This window comes from Scyliorhinus torazame, chromosome 11, assembly GCF_047496885.1.
Source record: "Scyliorhinus torazame isolate Kashiwa2021f chromosome 11, sScyTor2.1, whole genome shotgun sequence".
NCBI classification, from domain to species: domain Eukaryota; kingdom Metazoa; phylum Chordata; class Chondrichthyes; order Carcharhiniformes; family Scyliorhinidae; genus Scyliorhinus; species Scyliorhinus torazame.
Genome location: NC_092717.1, coordinates 113,451,949 through 113,465,186, shown reverse-complemented (window position 1 = coordinate 113,465,186; position 13,238 = coordinate 113,451,949).

Sequence of the window (13,238 nt, the reverse complement as noted above, 5' to 3'; positions counted from 1 at the left end):
ATCAGCTCCATTGCCCAGGTGATGGACGGCGTAGTACAGAGCCAGACAGGGATGAACTCCCTGAGCTCAATGGCTGTGAAATTTCAGACCCTGGTCGATACCAGCGTGGGCCTCCAGGACTGGCAGCGCCAGGTGATGGTGGTGCCCCAGGTGCTGGATCCGCTCGCACCCCCATCCCATAGAGAGCCCCAGGGGCCACCGGGCACCCCGAGGGAGGAGGAGGTGCTGGGGCCCATTCCGGCTCCCACTGCAGGGGGGGTGCCAGAACGCCGTGCCGCCTCTGACTCCACCCCCCTACAGTCCCTGGTGCATCTAGTGGGCAGCGGGCAGAACAGGGTGGCACCAGCCATCCCAATTGCCCGAGGCTGCCAAAGGGGATCCTAGTCACAGGGCAGGAATCATAGGACTCCACTCCAGTTCTGCTGTACCGTCTGGGGGAACACCGAGACATAGTCATAGGGACCATAATGTTAGATGTTTTAGTTGCTGTGATATGAAGAGTCTAAAGTTCTGTTCCTTTTTCATCAACACACATTTATTTCATTCCAACAGACTTTGCACAAAACTCTAACTACACATCACCTGACAGAGGCCACCTGAAGTCCCTTTACATATCAGTGTCAATTAATGGATACTTAACATAAATGAGACAACTAATTGCAATGTCTCTTAACCCATTACTTACCAGTCTCCCCTTCCTTGGAGAAAAAAAATAATTAGGTGAAAACAAGATTTCAAGAAACTCAAAAACACACACATGATTTCCCCCCCCCCCCTTTTCCCCCCCAGTTTTTTTTTGTTTGGATGAGAAAGAAAAAAAAACAGTCACAGAAACAAGCGCCCTTCATTAACAATATCCAAAAGTTTCTGTGAACTCGCCCCTCTTTTCGTAAAACAGTCTGACAGTTGATAGCTACTGTCGATCCATTTAATTTTTGTTATTTCCCCTCTGTCCAACATCTGCTTCAAACTTGCAATGTCTATCTGTAACCTCTTTTCATTGACACTTTTTGTAGAGTGCACATTTTCCCACAGGGGTTTATTGTCAATGTGACAGTCAATAGGTATATTACCCAAATCCCCTAATCCTAAAATTTCTGTCAATATCTGACTTATATAAGAGGCCATATCCACAGCCTCTACAAAGCTTAACGTCTCAGCAGCCAAAGTGCTTTTTACGACTCTCCTTATTTTCTTTGTTTCCCACACAAGCGGGCAACATTTACCATTGTTCCCCAAAAGGAAAACTATAAAACCTCCTGCGCTTGAAACCCCATCACATAAATTTGCGTAGGATGCATCACTATAAACTATGAGTTTCAAGTGCCTAAGGTCACCTAAAACCGGGAACTTCAAAACACACTCCTGCATTTTTAGTTTGGCCAGCTTTTTTTGCTCTTATTATGTCTTCCACTTTGGGATCATTCATTTTTGTACTCAACTCTAAGACATCAAAACTCACGCCCGGTCTAGTCTATCTACCTAACCAGTTCAGTTGCCCAATTAAACTTCGCAGTTGCTCTTTTTCTATCTTTGAAACCATTGTGTCTTTTTGTGAAACTCGACCACGATTAATTGCTATTGGGCTGACGCTTTCCAAATAAGATTGCTGACGTAAAGATGCCACTAACTTAGTCTGTCCAATTTCCAGTCCAATATATTTAAATGCACCGGAAGCCTGACTTCCAACCCTGAATTCTTTCCTCAAACCAGAGATTACAATAGCTTCAAAATCACTAGACCCACCCCACAAAAAATCATCGACATGCATCATAAAGATGCCAGAAAGATTTCCTTTATAGTGCCAGTAAAACGTTGCAGGATCTGCTTTCAACTGGCAACAGCCTAACTTTAACAAAACTGACCTTACCGAAAAATACCAGACTCTAGATGCATCATTTAATCCATATACACATATGTTCAACTTCCAGAGTACCCCCTTCTGTGTTCGCTGCTTCTTTAGGAGGACGGAGAAAAATGTCTTTCTGGAGCTGATGCCCCTGCAAAAAGGCAGCTTTTATATTTATAGATTTGCATTCCCATGCCTTTGTGGCTAATTGAGCCAAGAAGATCTTTAAAACAACCTTTCCTGCTGTAGGTGAATCTACTCTTAAATCCTGATCTTCTAAGTTTTCTTCAGATCCTCTTGCCACAAGCCTGGCCTTTGCCTTATAAGATCCATCCGGAAGAACCTTTTCCGTGCAAATCCATCTGTGGGATAGAGCTCTTTGTCCCCTATCCAGTACTTCCGTGTATACCCCAAATTCACTCCAACTGTGCAATTCTTGCTGTTTAGCATCTTTGACAACTTTTTCATCTAATTTATTTGAAGCCACCAAAATCTCACGTGCATATGGGCTTCTACTCCTATTAGTATTCGTAGTCTTACTCATGTTCCGAAATCTTGATAAACTACGTCCCCTCTCCCGCCTGGTATCTCATTCTGTACTGCTACTGCTTGATCTTTACCTTCTGTTGTGGGATGTCCTTTCAGTAGTTCTCGACCTTTTCCTGTGGACCTGTTCACTGAAGAGTGTCTTTAAGACAGAAGTTGATAAATTCTTGATTTCTCGAGGAATTAAGAGCTATGGAGAGAGAGCGGGTAAATGGAGTTGAAATCAGCCATGATTGAATGGAGGAGTGGACTCGATGTGCCGAATGGCCTTACTTCCGCTGCTATGTCTTATGGTCTTATGGTCTATCCGATGTATTATTTGAACTGGCACTGCGTTTCTGTGCCCTCCATTTTTGAACTTCGTTTTCCCAATCCATTGTCTTGACTCCTTCTCCTGAATGCTGTACATTCAACCAATGTTTATACTTTCCAGTGGCCTTCCCTGCTCTACTAATAACAGTTGCATCCTTCCATTGACTAGACCCTTCAGGCAAGTATGTCACTTTTGTACCAACCTTTGTCAGTTGCCCTTTCGGAAAAATGACCTGTTCTAATTCATCAGAAGTGTTGTGTTCCCCTACAGAAACCCTGTCTATGTCAGTTAACTGGTGCTCATAGTTCTGTAACACATGCGTACCAGATGACTCTGGTTCCTCGTCATGTCTGTCTGCTCTGTCTAAATTTGAAAATTTGTAATCTGTACCCATTATCCATGATGAATGTACCCTAACAGTTTGATTACCATGTTGCAAAATAATTGTTTTGCCATCTATGCCTATGATCTTCCCTGGGCCTTTCCATTCATTAGAATTGTCTCTCTTATAGTATACCATCTCTCCTTGCTGAAAAACGGCACCTGATGGCCGTATGTTATGTCTTAAAGCTCTGCGAATTCTTTCAGAGACTTCTGCTTCCAAAAAAGCTTTTCTACTGCTGTGTAATGCATTTAAATTGTTCAGCAAAACCAGAGCTAATTGTAGTCCCCTCCCAAGCCGGAGGCTGGTCATCCAAAATGGACGGAATTTTAGGATTTCTACCAAACACTAATTGATAAGGATTATAGCCCCCAACCATCTGCAATGAATTCTTTGCATGTACCGGCCATGCAAAAGCTGAATTTAGCCTGCAATTTGGTCGATCTGCCAAAATTTTCCGAAGCATGTCATCCATGACAGCATGATTTCTTTCACACACACCATTACTAAATGGGCTTTCTGCAGCCGTATTCATAACTGTGATATTCACGTTTTCACACATATACCTAAACTCATCATGAGCAAATTCTCCCCCATTGTCTGTAAGGAATTTTGCCGGTGGACCCATTCCTGTCCCTATCTATTTTTCCACGATTTGATCCAGAATTACTCTCTTTTCTTTACTTCGTACAATCGTTGATTGACTAAATCTGGTTGCTAAATCTACAAAATGCAAAATAAATATTATTTGCTTTATCCCAGATCTTAAAGTCCATGGCCATAATGTCATTAAAATCCCTGGCCAAAGGTAGGGTTACTATCGGTCATGCTGGTGTCCTTCTGTACTTCCTACAAACTTCACAACGGTCACTAACCTGTTCTATCAGTTTAGTATAGTCATCATCCCTTACCCCTGCATCCTTTAATAAAATTTTCAGCCTCCGAGGAGACGGATGTGCAAATTGCCGATGCAGTTTTAATACCACAAGCTTTTTATCAGCTAAAGTCCCATTTTCAACTGCCATTGACACATCCTTAACCACTCTACTTGAAAAATTATTTGTCAGTAATGGAATACAATAGTGTCCCGACTGTGTAAGTTGTAAGTCCACCGTCTTTCCAAAAACTGATGCCTTATCCTGTTCCATATCCAGTTTCATGTGTGCTTTCTTCATCGACGGTCTGCTCAGAAGCAAAGGTATCTCACTTGATACAACATCCGTGCTAATGAAATGATTCACCCTGGCAATATTGCAAGGGATCACCACTCTTTTCAGCGACTTCAGAGTATTATCATCCCCAAACCTGAAACTTGTGGAACTTCCAAATTCCTTAACCTAGTTACGATTTTCAGCATTCAATGAGTCCAGGTAACAGTTTAACCAGTCAATTCCACACACAGTAGATGTGCAGCCACTGTCCAATACAGCACAGTTGAAGGATTCTGCAACCAACACCCTCATTACCGGCGTAAAACTGCTTGTCAATAGGACAATGCCTTCTCTCTGAACACTATCTTTTTCCTCTTCTGACTCTTCCATGTCATGTGTCGCTTCAAACACTCTATCATAACGAGTTGGACCGTTGAAAGCATAATGGTATTGAGAGTCACATCAAAAACATCGATTTATCATGCCTCGTGCATTTCTGGGGTTCATCAATTGTAGGTTCTAACTGGGTTTCTGTCTTCATAATTTCCTTGTCTCGGTCTCCTTCTATAGTCTTGAGCCCTGTTCGTAGCCATACGATTTTGCCATCCTGTTAGTAGTGTATCTTCCACATTCTGCCTTATTGCAGGCTGACCTATTTGGGTCATCAGAGCCATCGGAATCGAATGTTTCCCCAGAAACTTTTGTAAAGCTTTTGTCATCTGTTCGAATAAGGTATCCTTATCAGCAAACTGAACTCCTGTCAAAACCAAGAGCCTATCCATGTTGCTCACTCTAGCACAGTCAAGTAATTTAAAGGCCAACACAGACTGTGGAAATTCCAGGTTGTGTTTCTGCAGCCTTTTATATAGTTTGCGAAATTCCATTATATAGTCTTCCATGGATATAGCCTCCATTTTTTGGAACTTATCAAATTCCGACCATGCTTCATACGCACTTAACAAGTCATCTTTCTTATAAATCTTATCCATATAATGTAATAAAGTCTCCAGACCTTCTTCTGAGTCTTACTCTTCCAATTCCAGCTCAAAAAGCACTTTGTTTCGGATTTTACTGCCATATGGTACAGAAAGAGCCAATGCCATACCTTGTTTTCTCTTTCCCAAAGCAGTTACTTTAGTCCACATAACTACTGCACTTCTCCATTGTTCGTACGATTCCCTTTCAGAAAATAAGGGAGGATTGTCATATCCAGCCATCTTTATCCTCGGTTCAGCCATATAGCCCTTTTTTTTCTTTTCTCACTCACTCCTTGGTTTGATCTGGAAAACTTGTATCTTTCAACCCTTCACATTTACACAGCAACCATCCTCTGCTACCAATTGTTAGATGTTTTAGTTGCTGTGATATGAAGAGTCTAAAGTTCTGTTCCTTTTTCACCAACACACCTTTATTTCATTCCAACAGACTTTGCACAAAACTCTAACTATCACCTGACATCACCTGACAGAGGCCACCTGAAGCCCCTTTACATATCAGTGTCAATTAATGGATACTTAACATAAATGAGACAACTAATTGCAATGTCTCTTAACCCATTACTTAACACGTAAGGCCAGAAAGGTAGACACTGATGAGTAAGTTGTCACGGGTGCAGGGCACAGAATAGTTAGATGGGCTAGGGCACATGTACAGGACGTCTGTTATTAAACACATTCCACACCTATGTGAGCTGCCTCTGTATTCTGTCCGATGCGGGCGGGGACTGTGTGCCAGTGTGTGTGAGGGGTGCTGCGATAGAAGTTGAGCTCCAGTGCGTGTGACGTGCCCCCCCCCCATGGCTCTCCCATGCCAACCCACCCCTAGCCATACGCCAGAGCCATGGGATGCAGTGTCGGCCGCGTGCAGGGTCCACCCAGCTGGAGGGTCTTGATGTGGCCATGAGTAAGACATTGTCGAACGATGTATGGCTCGGAGCCCATCGCATGACGGGCTGTCATCATCCTCCATGCCTTGTACCAGACCCGCTTACACCATCAACCGTTTGCCCCCATCCCGTTGTGCCGCAGGTGAATGTGTCATGGAGGGGTCGTATGCATGCGGGTGATGTGGTGGTGTGGGAAGTAAGGGTGGTCGGTGGTGGGGGAGGTGAGGGTGGTCGGTGGTGGGGCAGGTGAGGGTGGTCGGTGGTGGGGGAGGTGAGGGTGGTCGGTGGTGGGGGAGGTGAGGGTGGTCGGTGGTGGGGGAGGTGAGGGTGGTCGGTGGTGGGGCAGGTGAGGGTGGTCGGTGGTGGGGCAGGTGAGGGTGGTCGGTGGTGGGCAGGTGAGGGTGGTCGGTGGTGGGGGAGGTGAGGGTGGTCTGTGGTTGGGGAGGTGAGGGTGGTCGGTGGTGGGGGAGGTGAGGGTGGTCGGTGGTGGGGCAGGTGAGGGTGGTTGGTGGTGGGGCAGGTGAGGGTGGTCTGTGGTTGGGGAGGTGAGGGTGGTCGGTGGTGTGGGAGGTGAGGGTGGTCGGTGGTGGGTGAGGTGAGGGTGGTCGGTGGTGGGGCAGGTGAGGGTGGTCGGTGGTGGGGCAGGTGAGGGTGGTTGGTGGTGGGGGAGGTGCCGAACTCTGCTGTCTGTGCCCATGCCAATCACTGCTGACCCCCACCGTGGTCGCCGAAATATGCAGCTACAAGTGACACTCGTGCCTGTTGGCCCAGCTGGCGGCGCTGGGCAGCCTCCTGTTGCCGTCCATCCCCCATGTCCAGGACTTCGGCCCATCCGGCCCTGAGAATCCCTGCTCCAGCGGAGAATCGCCGCTGCGACCGTTTTCGGCCATTCTCCGAGCAGCAGAGCGCCATGCATGGGCACCCGTTTTGCCACGCATCGGAGAATGCCGTCCCAGCATCAGAGCGGCGTTGTGCGATTCTCCAGCCCGGCGGGAGGTCAGAGAATTCTGCCCATCATCTCCTTCCGCAGCTCCTCCATGTGATTAGTGAACTGCCGCTTGAATTCTCCGACCATCACCTCGGTCAGAGTTTCCACTGTGAGGGGCGTGGTTTCACCCAGTGATCCAGCCTCCCCCATCTTTCCTCCTGCTGGGCTCACCCGTTCACCCAACGGTGAACTTCCACCTGCCACCTTTTTTCCAATGGCTTTCTTCTGGGTCTTCGACATCCCCCACCTTCCTTATACCTTCCTGCTTGTTCAAAAACTGCCCCTGAAACCGAGCATTAAAATCCAAAAACCAAAGCCTCGAGCAGGAGCCACCTAACGTGCAACCTCCACCTACATGCTGTCACCGGAAGTCCCCCCTGGTGATGTATAATGATTTTTTGGCACAGGGTGAGTTGTCGATCACATTGGCGCAGGCGATGATTTCTTTGATTCCAAAAATGGATAAGGATCCAGTGGAGGCTGGGTCATAGAAGCCCATTGCCCTGCTGAATACCAATGTGAAGTTGCGGGCCACGGTGTTGGTAAGGTGACTGGAGGTGTGTGCTGGAGGTGCTCTCTGAAGATCAGACGGGTTTCGTCGAGGGGTAACAATTGTCAAGTAACATCAGGCGTCTGTTGAACGTGGTGATGAATAAATCTAATGGGCAGGTGCCAGAAATTAGTATTTCAATGGAGGCAGAGAATGCAGATACCTGGGGACTTCTGGTTGCGGCATGTAGGTGGAAGTCACATGTTTGGTGGCTCCTGACAGTGTCGTCTTTTTTAGGCTCTTTACACCCAATTCTTTGGAACAAATTTAATGTGAGAAGGTCTGAGAATTTCAAGGATGTCAGAAAACGGAAAAAAGAACCCAGGGAAAATGGGAGTGGGCGAAAGTCTCACCAGGTGGGACCGTGACCATTACAATGGAAAAGATGGCCGAAGTGATGGCTGGGGAGTTTGAACGGCTGTTTTCAAAACACTTGGATGGCCTCGCTCAAGGAGTGGATGGACCCTTGCCCCGATGAAAGAGGCTTTGGCGAAGACTTTGACGGCAGTGTGGGAGCAAGGAGAGAAGGTGAAGGTGTTGGAGGGTGGTGGAGATCAACAGAGGGCTGACAGCCAAAGTAGAGGACATGGAGAACAGGTCACAAAGGCAGAACGTGAGGATCATGGGTGTGCCTGAGGGGCTAGAGTACCAAAGGCCTACAAAGTACTTTGCTGAAATGTTTGCGAAGTTGATGGGGTAAGGAGAGGACCCCTCCCACTATGCATTAGACAGGGCCTACCAGTCGAACCGGCCAAAACCAAAAACACATGAACCACCTGTGATCGTCTGCTTTCACAATGATCAGGTAAAGGGGAAGATGCTGAGGTGGGCGAAGCTGAAGTGGGAGGTGAAGTGGGATGGTAACGGTATATGTATATATATGGATCCTATGACGGAGCGAGGAGACAGACGGCCGTCGGTCAGGCTAAGGCAGTGTTGTATCAATGCAACGTGCGGTTTGGTGTGGTCTACCCGGCGAAGCTGAGGGTCACACATAACAGCAGGGACTACTACTTTGAGACGGCGGCAGAGGAGTTTGTGAAGACAGTAGGCCTGAGACTGGACTGAATTTGGACATCAATGGTTTTTCCCCCGGTTTTTCCTTTATGTTGTTCTTTCCCTTTTTGGCTGTTTATCTTTAATTGCTTTGTGTAAGAGGTGTTTGGGCTGGGGCGGCTTGGGGATGATGGTTGGGATATGTGGTTTGTTAGGTTTGGGGGCTTGTTGTGTTTCAGGATGTTGGGTGTTTGGAGGGGTTGGGTGTGGGGGGATTTGGTGTTGGTGTGTTTTTTTCAATGTGGGGGAGGGGACTCAGGCTGGGACCCCTGTACTAGCAAAGGCTAGTGTATGGGAGTGGGGGGGAAGGGCCGCGGTCTTTGGAACTTGTATGGGCAGGTTTTGATGGGCCATGGAACTGTGAATTGGGGATGGGGATGATACTGGGTGAGGTGTTGTTCAAGAGGAAGTGGTTGAGGAATTCTGGGAAGTGGGGGAGGGTAGGGGGTGAAGGTGACTAGGGCTAGGGCTGGGTCCCGCCAGCTAGGCTGGGCCTGGGGGGATGGTCATGACGGATAGGAAGGCAGGGGTGGTGAGAGACCCTGGTCAAAGTGGTGATGTGGAATGTGCGAGGTTTGGGGAGAATCCATGAAGAGAGCGTGAGTTTTCTTGCAATTTAGGGGTCTGAAAGCAGACTTATACTGTTACCAGAGACCCATCTGAGGGTAAAGGACCAGGTGAGGCTGAGGAATGGCTGGGTGATCCAAGTGTTTCATTCGGGCTTCAGCATCAGGGCCCAGGAGGTGCTGATACTGGTGGGCAAACGAGGGAGATTCCAGGTGGAGAAGGTAGTTGCGGACCAGGAGGATAGGTACATGATAGTAATGGGTCAGTTGGACGGGAGGCTGGTGGTGCTGGTTAGCATATATTCCCCGAACTGAGACAACGCTGGGTTTGTGAAGAAAGTGTTGGCTACCATTCCGGATTTGGATACTGAACACTTGATATTGGGGGGTGGGGAGTCTGGAATAGTGTTGGATCCGAAGGTGGATAGGCTCTGGCCATGCTCACTGGCTCTTTCGGGGGTGGGGGGAGGATGCTGGTAGGTGGACCAGTGGAGGTTTTTAGATCCACGAGACAGGGAGTACACTTTTTGTTCCCGGTGCATGAGGTGTGCTTGAGGATCGACTTTTTTGTGGTGGGGAAAGCGCTGCCAGCTGGGGTGAGGAAGGCAGAGTATTCGGCGACTGAGATAGTGGACCACGCTCTGCACTGGGTGGATGTGGTTTTTGAGAATGGGCCAGCGCAGAGGCCAGCATGGAGGCTAGGTGTGGGTTTGTTGGCAGACCTGCATTTTTGTTGTAAAATGAGGAAGGTAATTGAGGAGTATGTGCGGTTCAACCGGAATGGGTTTTGTTGACACCTCCCGTTGGTGGTCTGGGAGGTGTTGAAGGGGATAGTGAGGGGCGAAGTCATTTCATTCAAGTCAAAGGTTGGTAGGGAGGTGTGGGAGGAGCGGCAGCAGTTGATAGAGGAGATTTTTGAAGTACATTTGAGATATGAGGAGGATCTGGAACCGGGACTTTTGGTGAGGAAAGAGTTACAGGCGAAGTTTGATCTTCTAGTATGGAGAGAAGGTCAGTAGATTGTTGGCGGGCTAGCTCCACTGGCAGGTGGCAGCGAGGGAGATTGTGCGGATTAGGGATGGGACAGGTGAGCTGATAGTGGCACTGGAGCAGGTGAATAAGGCGGTTTGAAGACCTTGATAGAGACTTGTATGAGTCAGAATCGCGGGAGGATACATCGGATATGAGGGAGTTCCAGGAGCAACTTGAATGTCCGGAGGGGAGGAGAGGATGTGACGCGAGGAACCAATGAGTGTGGAAGAAGTGCAAGCAGCGATAAGGAAGACGCAGTCGGGTATTGAGCCGGGGCCGGTTGGGTTCCTGATGGAATTTTATTTATATATTTAGGTAACCCAATTATTTTTTTTCCAATTAAGGGGCAATTTAGCATAGCCAATACACCTATCCTTCCCAACCTTTGGTTGTGCGGGTGAGACCCACACAGACACAGGGAGAATGTGCAAACTCCACACAAACAGTGACCCAGGACTGGGATCAAATTGCCTCGGTGTCGTGAGGCAGCATTGCTAACCACTATGCCACCGTGCTGCCCTCCTCCCGGTCAAATTTTATTAAAAAAACTGAAGGATAAGTTGGCACCGCTGATGGTAGAAATGTTTGAGGATGTGATGGTTCGGAAAGCATTGCTGGAGACATTGGGGCAGTCATCCATCTCACTATTACTTAAAAAGGATAAGGATAAGAATAAGAATTTCTGTACCGAACGTGGATGCTAAGATATTGATGAAGGTGCTAGCACTGAGGTTGGAGGTGTGCCTGCTGAAGGTGATGGGGGAGGATCAGGCGGGGTTTATTAAGGGCAGGCAGCTGTCGTTGAATGTGCAGCGGCTGCTGAAAGTTGTGCTTTCTCCGGCAGAAGGAAGGGAATTAGAGGTGGTGGTGGCATTAGATGCGGAGAAGGCATTTGACAGGATGGAGTGGAGCTACCTGTTTGCGGTGCTGGAGAAATTTGGGATTGGGCCTAAGTTTGTGGCATGGGTGAAATTGCTGTACCAGGATCCGACAGCGTGTGGACGAACAAACGATATGAATTCGGGGAACTTTCCATTATTTCGAGGAATGAGGCAGGGATGTCCCCAAGTCTCCTCTTCTGTTCGCTCTGAGGAGTTCGGACTTAAGGAAGGGGATGTAATGTTCTTGTCGGATGGCCTGATTTATATTACAAGAACATTTGTAGCTAAAGCTATAAATGATTCATTAACATTAACTGTGGGTAAACTATATGCAAAACAACAGATGAATAACAGTATGATTATGCCTAAGCAACCTCTCTCTCCAACTCCTTCCAGTCAGTCTGAGGGGTTACCTGACTCTAACATTCACTTATATACTAATGAGACTCCTAGTGGTCAGTTGGTGAATTGCAACACAACCATGCTATCACCACAGGGGATAGTGAGGGTGGGGTGGAGCATAGGGTGTCTCTGTACGAGGACGAACTGTACATCTCGGATCTGAGATCATTGGTGAGGGATATAACTGGGGTTGCTAAGGAGATTCGGAGTGTTTTGAGGGTACAAATTGAATTTAGGGAAAAGCGCGTATTTTGTGGTGTCTTCTCCAGGCACAGTGGTGGGAGTGGAGGGGTTGCCATTCTGGGTGGTGAAAGCTCATTTTAGGTATCTGGGGATGTAGGTGGCACAGGATTGAGCACAGCTTTATAAGCTCAATTTTGCAAGCTTGGTGGGGAGTATGAAGGAGGACTTGTTGGGGTGGGATAGTCTCCCCTTGTCATGCTGGCTGGGTACAAACAGTGAAGATGAACATTCTGCTGCATTTTTTGTTTTTGTTTCAATGTCTGATAGTATTTTTACTGAAGTCATTTTCTGAGGGGGTGGTGGACAGGCTGGTCTCATCGTTTGTGTGTGCGGGCAAGGTGGCTAGGATAAGAACAGCGGTGCTCCAAAGGGGGCAGCAGTCAGGGGGGTTGGCCCTTCCGAACTTGCTGTACTATTACTGTGCGCCGAATGCGGAGAAGGTGCGGGGCTGGAGTAGAGAAATGGAAGCCTTATGGGTGCGGATGGAGGCGGGTTCCTGTAAGGAATCGGGGTTGCGGGCGGCACTGTGGCGCAGTGGTTAGCACTGCTGCCTCACGGCACCGAGGACCCGGGTTTGATCCCAGCCCCGGGTCACTGTCCGTGTGGAGTTTGCGAATTTCCCCCGTGTCTCCGTGGGTTTCACCCCTACAACCCAAAGATGTACAGGGCAGGTGGATTGGCCGCGCTAAATTGCCTCTTAATTGGATAAAAATAATTGGATACTCTTAAAAAAAGGAGTCGGGATTGCAGATGCCGGCAATGGCGCCGCTACTGTTTGCCCCAGGGACGTATTCGGGGAGTTCTGTGGTGGTGTCCATGCTGACGAGTTGGAGGCAATTCCAGCAGCACTTTAAGTTGAGGGCAGGCTCGAGGGTGATGCCGATAAGATGGAACCATGGGTTTGAGCCAGGGAGGAAGAATGCGAGGTTCCGGGGATGGCAGGAGAGAAGGATGAAGTAGATGAAGGATTTGTTTTTGGAGGGGCGGTTCGCAAGCTTTGAAGAGCTGGGGGTGAAGTTTGGGTTCCAGTGTGAGGAGGGCTTCAGATACATACAGGTGTGGAACTTTGCGAGAAAGGTCTTATCGAACTTTCTGGTGGTACCATCCTCTTCGTTGCTGGATGAGGTGCTGTTGGTGATGGAGCTGGTGGGTGAGGTCATTTCGGCGATTTATGGTAGGATCGTGGAGGAGGATAAGATGGAAGGGATTAAGGCCAAGTGGGAGGAGGAGCTGGAGATGGCATTGGAGCTGGGATTATGGTGTGAGGTGCTGCTGAGGGTTAATGCCTCAACCTCATGTGCGAGGTTGGGGTTGATTCAATTAAAAGTGGTTAAATTAACTAATGCGAGGATGAGCTGTCTGTTTGAGGGGGTGGAGGATAGCTGTGAACAATG